Source organism: Arachis hypogaea, chromosome 19 (assembly GCF_003086295.3).
Source record: "Arachis hypogaea cultivar Tifrunner chromosome 19, arahy.Tifrunner.gnm2.J5K5, whole genome shotgun sequence".
Classification (NCBI taxonomy): domain Eukaryota; kingdom Viridiplantae; phylum Streptophyta; class Magnoliopsida; order Fabales; family Fabaceae; genus Arachis; species Arachis hypogaea.
Genome location: NC_092054.1, coordinates 24,123,970 through 24,144,983, shown reverse-complemented (window position 1 = coordinate 24,144,983; position 21,014 = coordinate 24,123,970). Strand labels below are relative to the sequence as shown.

The following is a 21,014-nucleotide window of genomic DNA, read 5'->3' as shown; positions in this document are numbered from 1 at the left end:
ATTTTTTTTAAAAAATTAAATTGATATGAGAAGATAAATAAATAATAACTATACAATTGTAAGGTAAGAAAACAAAATAAAAATATTTTTTAGATAAAAAATTATGAATTCAACTAAATTGTATATCTTTTTCTGAGTAATAATACAAGCTTAGTAAATAATTTTTGTCTTAATGTGAACTAAAATTAGCGTGGGAAAAGCGAAACAACCTATTGGGACAAATATATAAATTTATATATATTATGCAATAAAAGTTTAGTTAATATCTGCCATAAATTTAACTATAAAAAATGTATATATTTTTTGAAATTTTTTTATAAAAAAATATATAAATTTTAAGTTTTCAATATGGTTAACCAATTTATTAAGATGTCCAGAATATCTTTGGTAGTATCCAGTTTATTAAGATGTCTAAGATAGGTCATTACACGAAAAAATCAAAGTTAGACACAGCATGTCAGCAACTTCAAACAAGTTCTGCTGCGGCTTCATCTGTGCATCAAGTAGATTGTCCAATTCCCCCCTCTAATAGTGCTGATGCCCAAGCAACCTCATCTTTACGCCCCTTTCGACCGCCCAGTACCGAATCACTACCTGCTCTACAGGTTTGCACGAATGGTGCTCAAAACTCAGAGGTAAGTGATGAAGACTTAGACCCAGAGGCAGATGAGATAGATTATTTTGAGCAACACGTTGATAACCTCTTTGCTCCATCGGAGGCTCCGAAGCGCAAGGGACGCAAGACCACCTCATTTTTGGATGTTAAAACAATTGGTATACAAGAATTTATCTCATATAATTTTTTATGCTTAATTTTTATATGATTTTATCGCATCTTAGCCACAATGGTTACTCACACAGACTAACTATGATTTACAGAATTCGATGGGACATTCAAGTAACTTCATTTGAGTGTGAAGGAGGCTATGAAACCATCTAACGGTAGAAAGATCGTACTCAAGTGCAACGAGAGACTACAACCAGTTGAAAATAAAGTTGGTATACTGAGTGGCGTTCTCAGATTGCTAGGATCTGACTACACCAAATTTTCAATATGCGAGAAAGACTGGAAAAAGGTTCGCTCGAAGGACAAGATCTATAAAAAATGTGTAAAGGTAAAACGTTATATTCTTGTAGAGTTCGAGAATCTTAATTTGACACCTACTAACAAATTAATTTTACTGGTGCACGAAATATTTCATTTTGATGAGGATAGTGGAGGAATTATCAAGCGTACAATATTAAAAATGCTAGGGAGGGCTTGGAAGGACACAAGGAACGGGTTGTACCATGATTATTACAAATCAGAACTGATTATATATTGAACAAAATATTGAAGGCTGTCCACCGGGAATTACTACGGATCGTTAGAAATGATACCTTAATTATCGCAATAGTGAAGACACAAAAGTAATATATTTTTTTTCTTAACAAAAAAGTCTATTTATGTTATATTTAGTCAAAATGGTGTCTAGTAACTTTTACTTTTGATGGCATGATAGGAGAAGTGTAGAAAAAATATTGTGAATCGATCGAAGCAGTTATACACTCACACTGGCGGACGAAAAGCTTGGCAATGCTCAAAGAAGAAGAGGTAATTTACGTTTGACTCTCTTTTTGAACCTTCTATTCTTCTACTTATTCACTATTTTAGCTATATTGTTATAGACGGAACGACAAGGGCGTCCAATTGGTAGAGCAGAGTTGTGGACCTTAACGCACAAACGACCTAATGGCTCATATCTCCATGATGCAGCTCGGGCTATTGGTGTAAGTAATGCGTTGTGAATCGCTAAGTTGTTTCTCATAGGTTTTGTTTGTTAAAATTGGGTTGAAAGTCTATTCGGTTAGCAATTAGCTAATAAATGCTTATGTTCGCTTATCTAACTGTGTAGGAAAGAATTGTAGAGATTGAGCAGCATGATGAATCATCTGGACCGTTGTTTCAGAATGATTCGCTTGCTCAAGCTCTTGGAAAGGAGCACCCGGATAGAGTGCGTGGCATGGGTATCGGACCGACTTCTAGTCAAGTGTTCTATACGAATTCACATCAGCCGAGCAATGAAATTCAAAGAGAGGAGACCCAAAGGGTGCTGCTTGAGCTACAAGCAGAGCTGGCGGCCGAGAAATTAAAAAGGCAGGCAATGGAGAGTGTAACAGCCCAGACCACCCGCTAGCACGATATTGTCCGCTTTGACACACAAGGCCTCACGGTTTTGCCTTTGACGATAGGGATGATAGCCAAAGCCCCCCACACTCACTCGTCAAAATGCGTCATACTAGGGAGAGGTATCCACACCCTTATAAGGTATGCTTCGTTCCCCTCCCCAACCGATGTGGGCCTTACAATCCACCCCCCTAAGGGAGTCCAGCGCCCTCGCTGGCACATCGATCCGGGTTCTGGCTCTGATACCATCTGTAACAGCCCAGACCACCCGCTAGCACGATATTGTCCGCTTTGACACACAAGGCCTCACGGTTTTGCCTTTGACGATAGGGATGATAGCCAAAGCCCCCCACACTCACTCGTCAAAACGCGTCATGCTAGGGAGAGGTATCCACACCCTTATAAGGTATGCTTCGTTCCCCTCTCCAACCGATGTGGGCCTTACAGAGAGTGCTCTGAGATGTCTAATTCAAGGGCAAGGTGGGGAGCTGCCACCAGACATGGCTGCACGGATGAATTCGTTGGAGGAACAGAGTAAAAAGTAGAACTTAGGATTTGAAATTAATTTTTTAGTTAAATATACCCTTTTTTTTATTTTTGACTATGCAACTCTTAGTAATGAATACACTTTATTGATATTTGAATAAATATATGAGTATTTTTATCAGTTTTACTAATGTCATTTACCCATCAATTTTTTTTCAGTTACAAATAATTAAGATTTCTAATATCAGGAAAAATTAAAAAAAAAACAAAAAAAAAACAAAAAATATTACCTAGTACATTCAAATTAAAAAAGCATTGATTGACGGTGCAAAATACAGTATTTTTGTAGCCATTTAGCCGGGCAAATAGCGAAGGTTACAAAATGGCCGAAAATAAATTTAAAACTATTGAATATCAGATAGCGGCAGCTACAAACTACCGCGAAATACGTTTAAAAAATACATCGGTCAACAAAATAGTAGCGGTTCAAAACTGTAACACCCTACCACACAGAGTCTTATACTTAAGTCATAAAGTTGAGGTGGTAAAGTATTACGACCTCTAAAAGTGTATATATATATAATAGTTGAAAGAAATTTTAACTAGTTAAGCAAAGCGTTGAATAGAAAATCGCATCACTCGTGTAAACGATAACTATGAGAGAAGAATTCCAAAGATACATATAGCAAGGCTTTCGACTCGGCTCGTGAAGCTAAAACCGGCCAAAGCATATATACATACACAAATAAACCCAAAAGTAAACCAAAATAGAAAACTGATAACCTGTTTCTCCGAGTCAACCTCTAAGAGGGACAAACATAAAATACAAGTGGAGATCTTATATACATATATAAATATAAACAAAGATACAACCCTGAGTTCTAAGAGTTCTTCGCTTCATCAGCGTCTCCAGAATACAGAGTGGTGCTTCTCAACATGCATCTGAAAAACAACAATATTGTATGGGATGAGAATCGGGGATTCTCAGTATTGTTAAGGTGCCCACTTATATAATAAATAAGGTCTTGGGAAAGCCAGAGGCAATCCTAGAATGCCGGCACTCAGATTATAATTCTTAAGGAACTAAAACAGAAACCATAAGCAGGGGTAGATATCTAAGGTTCTTAAGGTTTTAACTCAATCCTAACTTAATCTCTCAAATTACAATCCACTCACTGTCTCATTCAACTCTAACCCTTACTACTGACCCAACCAGTCACGGCCTATGGCCCAAATCAAACCAGCTCGGCCTCCGGCCCAAATAAACTCAAACCCGGCCTCTGGCCCATTTCAAATCAAATCAACATTATCATCCATCCACCACCAAGGTACCCAAAATAGAAAGACAATCACAAACACAAGAAAATACAAGGCAAACACATTTAAAGAACAGTTACAGCAAGTATCACAGTAATCAGTTACACAGAATTTATCAGATAGGCAAACCAAAACAATTATGCACACCCAAACAAAGCAAGCAAATGCAACATGATACATGCCTGTCCTACTGGCCGTGAGCTCACGTGTCGGTTATATCGCCAGAACCCGACACATCTGGTAGCTAACCCAGATATTTGTCTCTAGGTTGCGCATCTCCAGGAGGATCATAAACGAATGAGAGTGCCTTTCCACATCGAAGGAGTGTGCCTTTCTACCTTCTCCTGGAGGAGATACAAAGGAGAATGCCTTTTCACATCGAAGGAGCGTGCCTTTCTACCTTACAACCAGAGAAGAATGTGAGAAAATAATACGAAGGAAAGTGCCTTTCCACTTTCTCCACATCCTCATCACGAAAAAAGAAAGGGAACTTCTGTCCTCAACCTGCCATCCAAATACATTTTTCAAGTTATCGAGCAAGCAGAATCGCACCTAAATCTTGCCCTCTCAAGCATTCCGGCCACACACATATCTCGACCGTTCCGGCCACACACACATCTCGACCAATCCAACCACACATAGTCATCTCCAATCTCATCATTAACATCTCAGTGCAGTTACTCTAGACCTTCCTTTACTTCTAGGTAACCTTGCCTTCCATAGCCTAATCTCATCACTTTCGACCTTTACTTCATCTCCAAGTTACCTCTATTTCTTAACTCCATTTTATTACTAAACTTACTATCTAAATTTAGAACTAACAGTGTGAAAATAGAGGTTTAGGAGGTCAAATTGGCTTGAAAACACAAAATAATAATTTGCTGAAAAACAGGGGTATGCGTACGCATGTAAGAGGTATACGTACGCATAGGTCACTTTTTGGGCCAAGATGTATACGTATGTCAAGGTATGCATACCCATGCCTGCCAAACAGAAACGACCCTTCGCGTACGACGGGTATGTGTTCGCATGCAACCATGTCTTATCAAAATTTAGCTAAGTCTGCAGAATTTTAGCTTCGCCCTCTGAACTTCCGACGGGCATAACTTTTTCATTTTAAAATATTTTTCATCCGTTCTTCGAACGGCGTAAACTTCACGGATTCAATTTTTATTTAAAATAGGTATGAATAATTTGGGGGTTCAGAAGTCAAGTTATGACTCACCGAGGTTCGGCTAAAAATCAACTTTACTCTAAAACCTTCAAACCTTTATTTTCATTAATTCACCATTCAATATCAATCTTTCTACACCCAAAATTAGTTCCAACACATGCAATATCACAACAACACAGATCTACATCCTTCCATCATCTATCATACCTCAATTCTAAGCAATTCTCATGCATAACTTCACAATTATATCAAGAAGACCATCAACAATCCATCATCCATACACATTCATTATTCTCAATTTATCAACCATCAGTAAATCATTATTTAACATTTGAATTTCCATTCTAAACATTAAATAACAAATCCATACTCAACTTGGTTCATAATTATCAACAAGGCACTAAGCAATTTACACCCTCATACATTCATTCATAACCTATGGTCATCTAGCCTAAGTTTTCACAAGACATTATATATTAAATACGAGAAACCAAAACCATACCTTGGCCGACTTTTCGATAACCCGAAACACCTCAAGCATTTTCGAACCACAAGCTCCACAACTCCAGCCCCTTCACCAACAATACCCAGCCTCCAAAGCTAATCCTCTAGCTTCCAATTTCTCAAATTAACTCCAACCGATAACCAATTTCAATCTAACATCATAATTATCACTATAATCAATATAGAGTTCACTAAATTAACATATCACAAAAGGTTAGAGGGTTCTTACCTGACCCACAGCTCAAACAAGCTAAACCCGACAATACCCGTAGGTTAACTCGAACCTAAACACCGAAATCATGCAAAATTCAACATAATTTCACATTGTGTTTCGAAATTGGGGAATAAAAAATTGAAAAGAAAAATGTGGATTCCTTACCAAATTGACCACTGTGCTTTGTAGAGCTCGACGCTGCGGTCGCGTGGCTGCAAATGGTGCGGCGATCGGAGCGTGAAGCGAGAAGTTATGGCAACTTGAATGGAGGACAAGGGTTTTTGAACCTTTTCCCTTGCATGCTTCAGCGTGGAACAGCATGAATGAGGAAGAAGAGTGATTCTTCTTTAAGTATAAGGGTTGGTTGGGTTGGGCCTTGGGCGCAGTTTGCCCAGTTCAGCCCATTTGGCCCAATTTTGGGCCAAAATCTTTGAAATTGGTATCAAAATTCTTGTTTTAATTTTCTCTACCACATTAAACTATAAATTTTAATTTTCTAATTTTCTTGATTAATAAATAATTATTAGCTAATTATTTACTAATATCTCGAGTTTTACAAAAACTGCTGGAAAATGTCGTTGAATTCAAGGTTCCCGCCGTTAAATCAACCGACGCTATTCAAGGGATTTCGTTGCGGTTGTGCCAGCGGTTCAGTGAAACCGCCACAAAATCAAATCTCCACTCCCCATACTGCAACGTTTCATGAAGCGCTACTAACTCGTTTTGCAGTGGTTTAAAACCGTCGCTAATACTTATAAAAATCGCTGCTAAGTACCATTTCTCTTGTAGTGGTTGTTATGCATTTATTAAAATAAAAAATTTAAAATTTTCTACCACTATAGATTATTTAACTTTATGATATCTATTTGCTTTATATTTTTATTTTCTACTTTTATTTTTAAATTTTATATTTTTTGAATTTTGCGAAGAAACAAAATGTAAAAACAGTATAACACTACAAGAAATTATCGGAATAGCAACCAATTTAACGACCGATTTAGCAACCGATTTTGGTGGTCGCTAAAACCTTGGTCGCTAATTAAAAAATAGCGACCAAAGTATTAGTGACCGATTTCAGCGACCGATTTTTGAACAAGGACACCAAACCCTCATCATAGAGTATCGGTCGCTAATATAATCAATCGCTAAATGGTGACCAAATTTTTCGGTCACTGATTATATCGGTCGCTAAATAGTGACCAACTTTTCGATTGTGAAATCGGTCGCTAATTTGCGACCAGCATTTCGGTCTCTAATTTGTTACTAGTGTTTCAGTCTCTAATTCGATCACTAAGTAGAGACTATATTTTAGCAACCAACATTTCAGTCACTAAATCGGTTACTAACTAGCAATCAAAGATTATTAGTAACAAAAAGCATTTAAGGGTTAGAAAGAAAAGATTATATACAAAAATAAAAAGAGATCGTTATTTATTTTAGTTTTACCATAGACAATCAGATTAATTAATGATGTGATCGATATCAACACAGTGGAGATATTTCTATATTCCTTGACTTATGATCATTTAATTTAGAAAATCTTTAAGACTAGAGAGCATTTTTATTGATATCAAAATTCATACAAGGGAGATTATAGTCCATGCTCCATACTTAATAAGCCCGAAATTAGAATGAACAGGATTAAATATTGAATGATAGTCCTATTGTATGCAAGTTGGACCTGGACATATCCTACATAAAATAATATTTTACTCAATAGTGGCTATTCCTTCAAAATATATTTAATTAATAAGGATTATGGTAGGATGGTACATTAGTCTCTCATCTCATCTCATTCATCTTCATAATGGTGAGCATTTCGACCTTGATAAGTTTTAGGTAGAGAAAGATAAGAGGCGCCTGAAAACTGGTGAATCGAACCTTTAACCGGTTCTAATTAAGTGTCTGATCGTTTGAATTATTGACCCATAAAGAATCGGTCTAACTCGGATTGAACCGGTCAAATCTAAATTGAATCGAATCTGTTAGTCCGACCGGATCAATGTAATCCGTGCGTTTCCACAGTGCACTAGCGGGGAGTGGGATCACAGTAGGAAACAACTTTTTTGTATTAATCATCCAAAAAGCAAGTCCATGGAACAAACTTGGGACTTTCCAAAACTAAAGCACGAGCTATCCACTAGGGTAATATTTTCTTTGTTAAATTATATGCTAATAATTATATATACACTAAAATCAATACTTTTTGTTTACAAAACACCTGTCATCCTAAAAAAATTAATAATTATATAATATTAAAGTAATTATATTATAAAACATTATTTTTATTCTTTAATAATAATATTATATTTATTTATTTTTATAATTTAATTTTAATACATTGATATTATAAAATATTTTACACAATTATTTTATTATATCATTTTTTTAAATAATTATTTATACAATTAATATATAAGATAATTATTTTTATTAACGTAGCGTTATTAATATACTTGTAAAGATATATATTTTAAATTTTAACTTTGATTTTAATTTATTTTTATAATTTTATTATTTTTATTTAATTATGACCGGATCAATCGAGTGAATTAGTAACCCACCAATTAAACCAGTAACTCAATGACCTAATCGTATGACCAGATTAATTACCGGTTCGATTCTGATAACTACGGTTTACAGAAGAAGAAGCACGTTCCAATGAGTGATGCATATTGCATATTGCATATTCTGATAACTATGCTCATTTCATCAAGATGAGACTGATGCATATTGCATCATAAGTTGTTTTGATTGTTCACTTCATAAAGAAAGTCAATAAACTATGCTCAATCTTCAAGTTTTTACATTAATTAAGGATATGAGATTTTTGTGAAGTAAAAAAAGAAGGAAGGAAAAGAAATTATACATACCCTATTAATTGCCTGCATTTTGGGCATTTTTTGCCACATTTGTCTGTAGCAGATCGAAAGCACCTTTTACAAAAGCTGTAAATATATATTCAAGATTTTGAATTAGAAATTTAAAAAACGGCCAGGACAAATCATACTAAGTAAGAAATTCAGAAAATTTTTATTTGAAGTGTACCTGTGACCACAAGGGGTGGTACTTGGCTCAAAGCATATCTCCAAACAAATCTGCACAATGATAAATAAAAACAAAAATGAAATGATTTTGAAACTAGGAATTTATGAACCTTGAAAACAATTATATCGACATCAAAACCACTCACCGCGCAAGAAAGCTCATCTCTGAGCTTATAAATGCAGGGAAGTGCAGCAACACCGGATTCCTTCCCTCCTTTTTTACTCTCTTCGTTTACAGTGGCCTTCTTTTCTTTAGTCTTTTTCTCACTATCTGCACAATAATGATAACATAAGAATCTATTATGAAAGACTAAGAACCCTAAACCCCAAATTGGAAAAAATGCAAATAAAATAACCTTTTCTTGGAGTCTCTTCTTCGTCAAGATCAAAAACAGCCACTCGTATCGATTCTGGGGAACTCTGTGCCCTGCGTTTCCTAAACACAAAGTTCACTCCAATAATCACATAATTGCAATAACGCAATTCAAACAAAAAGCGTTGAAGAAAGCAGGATTAGAATACCTTCTTGAATTGGTTGGTGGAGTCTTAGAGTTCAAGACAGAGCGCTTCTTGTGTTTGAAATCTCTATCGAGTGTGTCTTCAACGACGAGGCTCGCGAGAAGCAGTGCCTCTTCGTCCTAGCCGGCAATAGCTTCTGGTTTCTCGGGCTTCATTTTTCGTCTTCACTCACCATTTTTTTCATTTACAATAAACTAACTTGCATACTGTTACACCAACTAACTAATTAACTATCTTAGTGACTTAAGTTACAAGTAATAATCAACTAAACTAAATGTCAACTATCTTAGTAACTTGCATACAGTGACTAATATCTTGCATAGCATTTAAGTAATGCCATTGTAACAGAAAATTCATAATGCTAAAAGTGAGATACAACTCCAGTAACAGAAAATTCATAATGCTCCATTCCAGTAAATTGCTCTATAACAAAGCAAATATCTTGCATCAGCTTTTACTAACCTTTTTTAACCCCATTAAAAAGGGTATGTTTGGTTACATAGGTGGGAACCAGAGACAAATAAGCATTTTGCTACAAAAATGAAGCACATATATTTATCCTCATATTTTGTTACTCCAAGCAACTATAAATTGATTGAGTCTAATTTTTATTTTCGGATTTGGATCCTCTAAAATTTGAATTTCACTTTAGAGAGTAAAGTGTGATCTTCTACCCTTGAATAGTTTCTCTTTCATATTTATTCTTGGTCCCAGCTATGGAATCAATAGTGAGAGATCACACTTTACTCTCTAAAGTGAAATTCAAACTTTAGAGGATCCTCAGCTACAAATTTCCTATATACTCAAACAAGCACACTAGAATCAATACCAATCAACATACATGAACAATAGCAACCATCTATTTTGATTAATTTAATTGGAACAAAAAAAGGTTTTTTTTTTCCTTTATTTTTTTTCTACTTGATTCAGTTTTATAGCAACCAATAAACAATTACTAATTACATCCGAAAATTGTGATAAAATGAAGTGGATTACATACCGGCAAAGCAGACACTGATTTTATTTTTGAGGTGTCATGGCCTCTAAACTGTGCATGGCCATTTGAACTCGCGATACCTTATCAGGTCCACCAGCATTGAGTAACAATTATATTTGCTTATCCTCTGTAAAAAAAAATCAGAAAAGTAGAAATCATGGTTGCAAAATTAGTTAAAAAAGAATAAAGAGAGCCTTTGAAAAGGGCTAAAAGAAAATGAAAATGCCAAGGAAAATTATATTTACTTGAGATTCTGTATTTATATGTAACTCAGTTATAATATATGAATAATTTTCATAGATAGGAAGTAACCTCCTCCAATATAATGTTCAGAATGACATACTAAATCTCTCATTTAGATCTTCTTTTACTTAAAAACATTTTGATCAATATATAAGCTTTGGTTCTGAAACTCCTATTACCTGATATTCATAAGCTTGTTAAAGCTAGTATTATATTTACAAGATCCTTAACAAAAATCGGACAACAGAATTCATCGTGAAAGAACTGCACTTCTTCTCCTTTAGCAAGGACACCATCCATCCACTGCATCAAGAGATAGATTTAATTAATAACATCGAGTAACTATTAATTAATAACATACAAAGTTCAAATACTGCATATCCACCTGAATTGGAAGAGATTTTGGAACAAGTGAGACTGTTTGTGGTTCATAGATGATATTGCTTCTCAAAATTGCATAACTCGAGTAATTTTTGAAAATGAATTACTCAGCTGCGACTTTAGTTTTACCATAAACATTTACCGGAATAGTAATGTCTTCTTCCTTATAAAAGGACTTTTCCCCTTCATAAACTGATGAGAAGAAATATAAATATAAGAACAAAGCATTCGTATGATAAGAAAAACGGATAAAGAAAAATGGAAAGCATTCATATGCTGTTACATTTGCATAAAACATATGATAAGAACAAAGCTTAATTAAGCATTTTATATTATAGACTATGAAATTATCAAGGCTTGTATTTTTTTTTTTAAGGTATGTAAGATGTAATATTTCTATATTGAAGAACAAAGAGGTAATATGGACTTTTCAAATTAAACAAAGTATTCTATGTAATCATCAGTTTAATTTCCTTAAAGAGGCTATAAGCTATTAATCTTCATGAAGATAATTTAACTTTCAGAAATTTGTTTTATCCTATTTCAAAAGATAAAAGGTATTATATTATCAATTAAATGATTTAATTCTCAAACAATAATAATAATAGAGCCAATCACCCATCATGTGCTGGTTAATCAACTTATGATCTAATCCTCAGCAACCTAACATCACATGCACCATCGTGTACCACTTAAAAAGATATCAATGAATAATGAATACCTGAAAAATAGATTAGTGGGAAATCTGAGCGATTTAATAGTCCAATAAGCCATCTTGTCCAGAAATGTTACCAGCGTATGGTGCTTCTTCAAATCAATGTTCAGATCCGCTTTGTATGTCTCCAATGGCTTCATTATAATATATATATATATATATATATATATATATATATATATATATATTCAATGAAACAAAAGAAAACTTTTCAAAAAGAAAATAAATAACAATAGATTTGAAAATAAATATCCTAATTGATAAAACCAAATCAAAATAAAAATAGAGATATTCTCTGAAATTATAATGAGAAATCAAAATCAGAGATACGAAGTTGAAGTACCTTGACTGAAGGAGAAAATCAGCTTAACCGGAAGACCGTTGTTGTTGTTGTTATCGGAGAAGCAGTTACCATAGAAGGCGACGCTGATAAAAGAAGGCGAGCAACGGCTGATCTGAACGCGGATGCGACGATCTGTGACAATGGCGGAACGAGCAGAGGAAGTACGCAGCGAGTGTAACACCCTTCCACACAGAGCTTTACACTTAGGATGTAAAACAGAGGTGGTGTGATATTACGACTTCTAAAATAAAAATATATATATAATAATATTGAAAAGGATACAGTATACGAGGAGCCTTGAAAAATGGATAAAGCAAAAATCGTAAAATAAAAAGTGCAACACTCCGAAAACAAGATTACTTGCGTGTGAAGAAACTAAGGTTCAAAGGCATAAATAAACAGAAAGTAGGAATAGAGGGTAAAAAATACAAAATAACAAGCTTCTAACTCAGCCTGCGAAGCTAAGACTGGTCGGAGAATATTTACATACAGAATATACAGCCAATAGCCCAAAATACATGTTTAAAATCCTAGTTTTCCATAAACCTCTAGGAAGTATAAAATAAAATAAGTATATATATATATATATATATATATATATATATATATATATATATATATATGAAGAGAGTCTAAGTACATATAGTAAAGGACCAAAAGTAAAATCCCAAAATTAATCCACTTCGCTGCAGAAGCTCCAGACGCCTACCGAGGTGCCTCTCGACCTGCATCTGAAAAATAACAACATAGTATGGGATGAGAACCGGGGGTTCTCAACATAGTAAAGGTACCACACACATAAGATATAAGGCCCTGGGAATGCCAGAGGCAATCCTAGGATGCCGACACTCAGATTATAGAGTTTAAAATACTAAAACAGAAACCATAACGGGTGGTCTTCTAAGGTTCTAACTTAAACAAATCTTGAACTAGATTGAACTCCCTAACTTCCCCGCATTTCCTCTAATAATCTTCCAACACCAATGATACTGCACAGACAATTAAGCAAGCAAAGGCAAACACAGTTAGTATACAAGTACTGCAATTAGCAAATATAATAATTAACATAATAATTCAGTTAGGCATTCTCAATTAATGCACAAACAAGCAAAGCAAACAATATGCATATGATTCATGCCTGTCCTATGGCTGATGATATCATCTGTCAGTTATATAGCCAACCCGATACGTTCTGGTAGCTAACCATGAACAGAAACACCCATGCAGAGCAAGTGGGTTTGAGCTACAACCCCCTTGCTACTACCCGCTTAAACCAGAGCCAGTAGAATAACAACTACTGCGGTTGATAAACCACTATTTTACGGTTTATTTTGTATTGAGTTGAGTGGATTTTATCAATTATTCATACACTTATCCATATAATTTGCATGTTTTACATTTTCCTTCCTAATTTTGTGCTATGATTGAAAACATGCTTCTTGGACCTTAAATTTGCTAATTTTTAATCCTCTTTTATTATCATCGATGCCGTGATATGTTTGTTAAGTGTTTTCAGGTTTCATAGGGCAGGAATGACTTAGAGGACAGAAAGGAAGCATGCAAAGTGGAAGGAACACAAAAAATTGAGAATTTCAGAAGCTGATAGCGACGCGTACGCAAGGACAATGCGTACGCGTGACCGAGCCATAGCCAAATGACGCGTACGCGTGACGAGCGTCACGTGCTGCATTACATAGAATTCGTTGGGGGCGATTTCTGGGCTGCTTTTGATCCAATTTCAGGCCCGAAAATACAGAATAGAGGTTGTAGAGTGGAGCTGGGGGGGAATCATTCAATCACTTTCATTCACACAATTTTAGGTTTTAGATGTAGGTTTCTAGAGAGAGAAGCTCTCTTCTCTCTCTAGGTTTTAGGATTTTTAGTCTTGTTCCTTCTCATCAAATTCAGATTTCTACCTTGTTTTAATTTAGTTTTCTTCTACTTTTATTTGTTTTAGTACCTTAGTTATCTTCTCTTGTTAATTTCTTTCACTTTGTTGCCTTCATGTTATGCACTCTTGCTACTCTTGATCTTTATTAATGCAATTCATATTTTTTATTTTATTAATGCTTTATTTAATTTGTGTTATTGATTCTTTGCAATTGTTGGTTTTAGATTTTACATTCTCTTATTACTTTTCTATGCTTTTATTTTGTGCCTACTAAGTGTTTGATAAAATGCTTGGTTGGATTTTAAATTAGATTTTTGTATTCTTAGCTTGGATTGAGTATTTAGAGACTCTTGAGTTATCAAAAGTATTTTGTTGAATGGTAATTAGAGATTGCCGGTTAGCTTGAACTGCACCAAAGCTAGTCTCTCACTATGAGTTGACTAGGACTTGTGAACTCCAGTTGATTGTATGCACTTGACATTCCTCTATTGGTTAGAGGTTAACTAAGTGAAGACAATTCACATTTACCATCACAATTGATGATGATAATGAGGATATGACTTCTAATTCTCAATCCTTGCTAAGAGCTTTCTTAGTTATTAGTTTATTTTTCTCGCAATCTATATTTTCTTGTTCCTTATTTCAAAAACCCCAAAAATATACTTTTCCATAACCAATAATAGACTACACTTCCTTGCAATTCCTTGAGAGACGACCGAAGGTTTAAATACTTCGGTTTTTATTAGGTTTGTTTAAGTGACAAACAATCTAAACGTTGATTGAGGTTTAATTGTCGGTTTAGAACAATACTTGCAACGCGATATTTTTGTGAAAAATCTTTACCGACATTTTTCCTTCGTCAGCCGTTACTACCCAGGCGGGTGTTTAAAAAGCTCAACCTGGAGCAAGTGGAATAACCACTACTGTTGCTACTACCCAGGCGTCACAATTGCTAACTTGGAGCAAGTGGGACGAACCACCATCCTTGTTACTATCCAGATATCTCAAGCATTGACCTGGAGCAAGCGGGATGAACTGCAGCACTTGCCGCAGCCCTTGCCACTGCCCAGGTATCTCAAACGTACATTCATTTATTCCAAATCAGTTCAATCATCAATCATCACATCATTATCACAAATGTTCATCATTTCCATAACACTTTCACACTTCTCAACCATGATTCATCATATTTTCAAGCTTTCTTCTCTTGCAAGTTACCATCCCTTCCTAACTTCACCTCATCACTAAGCATACAACTAAGGTTTAGGGGCTAAACAATGAAAATAGAGGTTTAGAGGTTCAAAATTGGGTTTTAAACACAAAATGTTCATTTGCTGAAAAACAGGGCCGTGCGTACGCATGTCATGTGTATGCGTACGCATACGTGTAATTTTGCTCAGGTCATGCGTACGCGTGGGCCACGCGTATGCGTGGACGGGCATTTTGGCCCATTTCGAACGGCTAAGTCTGAAAATCTGCAGAATTTTAGTTTTGAGTCCCAAACTTCCGACGCGCATAACTTTTTTGTTTTAAATTATTTTTCATCCGTTCTTTGAACGGCGTAAACTTCACGGACCCAATTTTTTTATGAATTAAGTTTAGAATCATTTGGGGGTCCGAAATCCGAGTTATGGCTCACCAAAGTTCGACTAAAAATTAATTTTTTACAAAAACCTCAAACCTCAATTTTCTATCAAGTCACCTTTCAAAAATCAGCCTATAATACTCAAATTCAGCACCAACTCATACAATATCATAGCAACATCACTCTACATCCTTCCACCACCCATTAAACTCCAATTTAAACAACTCTAGCACATAAATTTCACACTTATATCAATAAGAACATCAATAATTCATTATCTATACAAATTCATTACTATCAACATGTCAATCATCATCATAGCCTCATTTAACATTCTATTTCCACACCCAATATTCAATAACACCCAACTCCCAACCTTGTTCACAATTGTCATCAAGACACTAAGCAATTCAACATACACATGCATTCATTCTTATCCTATGGTCATCTAACCTAAGTTTTTACATAATATTATATATTAAATACGAGAAACTAAAATCATACCTTTGCCGATTTCTACGTATTTTTCAAGGCAACCCACTAAAGCCAAACACAACCCCAAAGGTCCAAGATCACCAAAGCATTGACACCCAACCTCCACCAAGTTCCAATGCCCACAATTCAAGCTCCAATATGTATATATATACACCTAAATTCACATAACCACACATATATATCCAAAACTTAATATCCAACACACAAAATCATAGAATTGACTAGGGTTAACAATCCTTACTGTACCCACGGACCAAACGAACCAAGTCCAACAAGTTTCGCAAGCTAAATCGAACCTAGAGCACCAAAATCAATCAAAATCTCAACATAGATACTCACAAATTTCGAAACTCAAGGGGTAGAGAAACGGGAGTGAGGGTGTCGCTTACCTATGAAATTGTTCCGATAGATTCGTAGAGCTCGACGCGGTGGTCGCGTGGCCGCAAACGATGCAGCGATCGGAGCTCAGAGTGAGGATATATGGTGGTTGGAATTGGAGTCAAGGGTTTTGACTTCTTCTTCCCATCCCCAATAGGTTTTGCAGCGTGAATGAAGAGAAGGGAGGAAGGGGAAGCTGTGTTCATTAAGTGTTATTGGGTCGAATTGGGCCTTGGGCCAATTTTGGGCCCGGTTCGGCTCGTTCGGTCTAATCTTGGGTCAAATTTTCTTTGAAATTAGTGTCAAAATTCTTGTTTTAATTAGCTCTATCATATTTTACTACAAAATTTACATTCCTAATTTCTTTTATTAAAATTTAATTTATTAGTTAATTATTCGCTAATTTTATGGGGTTTACAACGAGAGGCAGACGGCGATAAAGACTCGAGAGGAGGAGGGATGGCACCGATGATCGAGAATGGCTCCGATGAAAACGACGCCGACTAGGACTCGACGGAAAGTGACTTCTCTCTCCATTCCTCCGGAGAGTGAAAGAGGTGGCGAGAGGGACGCTGTGTGAGGACTGAGGAGAGAGCTTAGGGTTAGGGTTGAAAAGTGATGGTTTTTTTAATTTATTTTGAAATCTAATTTATTCCTATTATTTAAAACATACTAATTAATGTGTAACTTTTGTTTTTTAGTTGGTCACAAATTTAGTCGTTAATAGCGACTGATTTAGTGACCAACTGCTCTAATGCTAAGATTTTATAGTTAGTCACTAAAATCGATCGCTATATTAACCCTTTGTAACCGATTTAGTGACCATTACCTTAGCGACCGAATTAGCGACCAACTATTTTATCAACATATTTTTAAGTCGGTTGCTAATTCGGTCGCAAAAAAATTATAAAATAGCAACCAATTTAGCGATCAAATGCTTTAAAACCAGCATTTTATAGTTGGTCGCTAAATCGGTCGCTATCTTAACACTTAAAACCAATTTAGCGACCAACTTCTTAGTGACCAACCATTATTAAACTTGTTTTTATATTGGTCGCTAAATTAAAAATAGCAACCGATTTAGCCACCAACATATTCTAAAATCTTGTTTTTTTGTTTTAGTTGCTTATTCGGTCACTAAATTAAAAAAATAGCGATCGATTTTAGCGACCGACTACATTGGCTTTGTCATTGGTAGTTAAATCGGTCACTAATTTAGTAATCGATTTTTTTTTTTAAATCCTAGAAAAGTTTGATTAGTCGCAAAATCGGTCGCTAATAGGACCAATTTTGTTGGTCGCTAAAATCGGTCGCTATTTTAAAACTTTCTTGTACTGTAAATAATAAAATAATATATTTTTGAATATTTTCTTTCATAAATTTTGAAAATAAAAAATATTAAATATAAAAAATATAAAAAGTATGAAAAATTGAAAACGCAAACTAAACTTACTCTAATTATATTAAGATTATTTTAATGTAACTTTTTATTTATATCTTTATTTATAACTATAGTACACTTGATTAAAAAACCAAAAAAAAAAAATTAACTACACTATATATATATATATATATATTATTTTCAATAGAATTTAGAGTATTTATAAAAGAAAATCTTATACATATTTTCGAACGAATTGAATTAATTGAGAATTAAGAAGTTCGTGTTTTTGCATGCAGTGGTGGCTAATGTGAATTTTCGCCTCCCATTCCATGGTCAATACGGACAATACCATTCTACTTAGTGGGAGGAATAAAAACCATGGTCGGATGTACCCATCGCATGGTTTTATTTTTCCATGGTTTCAGGTTTCACACTTCTTAGCCAATAATTGATACTCTTATTGGAGCATAAAAATCATGGCATAATGGTCGCACTTTAAAAATGAGTAAAAGAGACCAAAAGTGTTATATAACATTGACAATAACCCCTGACCCAAAAAAAAAAAAACAAACATTGACAATAACAAAATTTTGCTACTTATTTTGTTCGTCGTGTGAGCGAAATATACATATATTTATCTCCTTTTTTATTATAATGGAATTTGGAAATATATATGTAATGTGAAGTAGAAATGTAAATACTCTCATATTTATTTCTATATATTAATAAATAGTATATTTATTTCATTTATTTAAAAAAAATCAATTTTTCTTTATTATTAACTAGAGTTTACTATATACATTAAATAATATTATTATATCTCATCATGTACCATATATTACGGGGTTAATACTCAAATTCGTCCCTAAAAGATCACGCGATCTTTATTTTCGTCCTCGAATGATTTTTTTAATCAAATTAGTCCCTGAAAGATAAAATGTAAGTCAAATTAGTCACTGACCTGCCACGTGGCATTTTTTGACAAAAGGACTAATTTGACTTACATTTTATCTTTTAGGGACTAATTTGATTAAAAAAATTATTCGAGGACGAAAATGAAGATCGTGTGATCTTTCAGGAACGAATTTGAGTATTAACCCATATATTATGTGTATTTCTCATATTATATGATAAAATTAAAATATTTGAAGATATAACCGAGTAAATGGAGATAGAATAAACCTGTAATGTGTGTGAGTGTATGAAGAACAAGCCACGGGGAAAGGAGAGATGTCGGTCTCTGTTGTTAATATTAAAGTATATAATAATTTAATTCAAATGATGGGTGCAGTGGTAGCTAAGGGTACGCTTAAGGTGTATTTGGACTTTGAGAATTTAGAAGTGTTGGTAAGGTAGTGATGGAAGAGGGTTTTAGAATTCTAGAGTTTGGAAAAAAAGTCATTGTAATTGGGTTGAGGGCTTCACAAGTTGAAGATGATAGGGATAATTTAGAAATTAAATGTACTTTTTTAACCAAATAGTTAACACAAAAAAGTAACAATGGAATAATTTTTTTAAACAGAATTTATAATGATAGTTTAGCTTTTTTTTTTTTTTTTAGAAATTTTCAGTTGTATTTATTTGTAGAGACAATATTATATTTGATGGTTAGAAATTAAAATTAAAATTTTTAGTCTAAAAATACAAAATTTTAGTTTATTCATCGTTATTTTAAAAAAGTGAAGATATAAAGCACTTAAATTTTTTAAAACCAAAGAAACTAAAATTTTAATAATATTTCTTTTTAAAAATAAACACATTCAACTTTTCAAATTTCAATTTTATCCCTCTTTTATAACAAGTTAGGATTTTTCTCTCATTTTTTCACTTGTTCTTTCTCTTCTGACTCAGGCAAACTCTACCCAGAGGCACTCCCTCCTCAAGCTCCATCCCATTGTCGCCGATGTTGTTGTGTCGAAGATAAGTCATCATTGTTTTTTCGCTGTTCAGCGTTTTGTGCTCATTTCTCTGTCCATCTATGTTCCTGTTGAGCTTCGCTATGCTCTTCAATCTTTTTTTGTCTGTATTTCTGCGTGTTTGCATGAGTGTTATGCAATACCCCCAATTAAAAAGTAAACAATGGTAAATTCAAATTCATAAAATTTAACAATTGACCCAAAAAAAAAAGTCTAAAAACAAAAACAACCAAAATAATGAAAGAAAAAGAGGCAAAAAAGGTTAATCATGAAGTAAGAACAGAGGACAAGTAGTCCTATCTAGTCCTTATCATAAGATCCTAACTTATAAAATTTGCCCAAAATAAATTAAAATAGGTGAAGGGAGGTGAAGAAAGGTCAGGTGGAGGGAGGCTGAGGGCTCACTAAGAGGGAAAGAGAAAAGCTGAGAAAGATTAGCTTTGTAGTGTTATTATTTTCTTTAATAAAAAAGAATATTTTAATAATTATTTTTGTTTTAATTTTTATATTTATGTTAAGTTAAATAAGATACTGAATTATAATTTAATTTTGTACACTGTAAATCAAACACAATACATAAATTTAATTAAATTTCTACTTCTTAGTCTCAGTCTTAATTTCTCTTTCAAATCTAGTCTCCTAATATTAAAATCAGTTTTATTAGAGAACCAACTAGAAATGTAGCCAATTAGAACCAACTAATTGAAAAACAAGTCTGTTATAAAAAAAAGTTCACCCTTATTACCTTAATTTTTTGAATCTCAAAATTAAAAATACAAGAAGTTGACTTGAATTAGCTTAAATTGGGTTATGTTGTAGTTGGCTTTTTAAATTTTTTTTCTTAAAATTATGGATGAGTCTTCCAAAGAAGATAATAATGCTGCTAATGCCTTCTGACTAAGTGGTCATTTTATCTCTCATGTATGTATAATTATAATTTTTTTTTTATCATAAAATGTATCTAAATTAATAGATAATATTGGCTAAAAATATGATGAATTATTCTCAAGTATAGGCAATTTACAGAAAATAGTGAGAATATATTTTTTTATTGTTAAATTTTGAATTGATATCTATTTTATTTTGGATAACTTTATATGTAATCCAGTTTTGAATCATAAAAATTTTGAATCAATTGTTTTGCTTGAAGATCAAAGCTAAGACTTTTAAGAAGAGTTGTTGAGATTCAAATTTCAAATTTAATATATTGGAAGAGATTTAAAAGATCTAGATTGTGAGAGATTTGATTTAGAAGATA

General features: G+C 33.9%; 1 long non-coding RNA gene across 1 annotated transcript; it reads right to left on the bottom strand.

The window, feature by feature from the left end:
* Positions 1 to 9,265: 9,265 nt before the first annotated feature.
* Positions 9,266 to 11,894, bottom strand: LOC112777262 (uncharacterized). The gene is made up of 6 exons (XR_003190359.3): positions 11,771 to 11,894; positions 11,054 to 11,241; positions 10,848 to 10,971; positions 10,429 to 10,552; positions 9,432 to 9,851; positions 9,266 to 9,345 (listed from the first exon to the last, which is right to left on the bottom strand). It is a non-coding gene; the product is annotated as an uncharacterized lncRNA (long non-coding RNA).
* Positions 11,895 to 21,014: the final 9,120 nt, after the last annotated feature.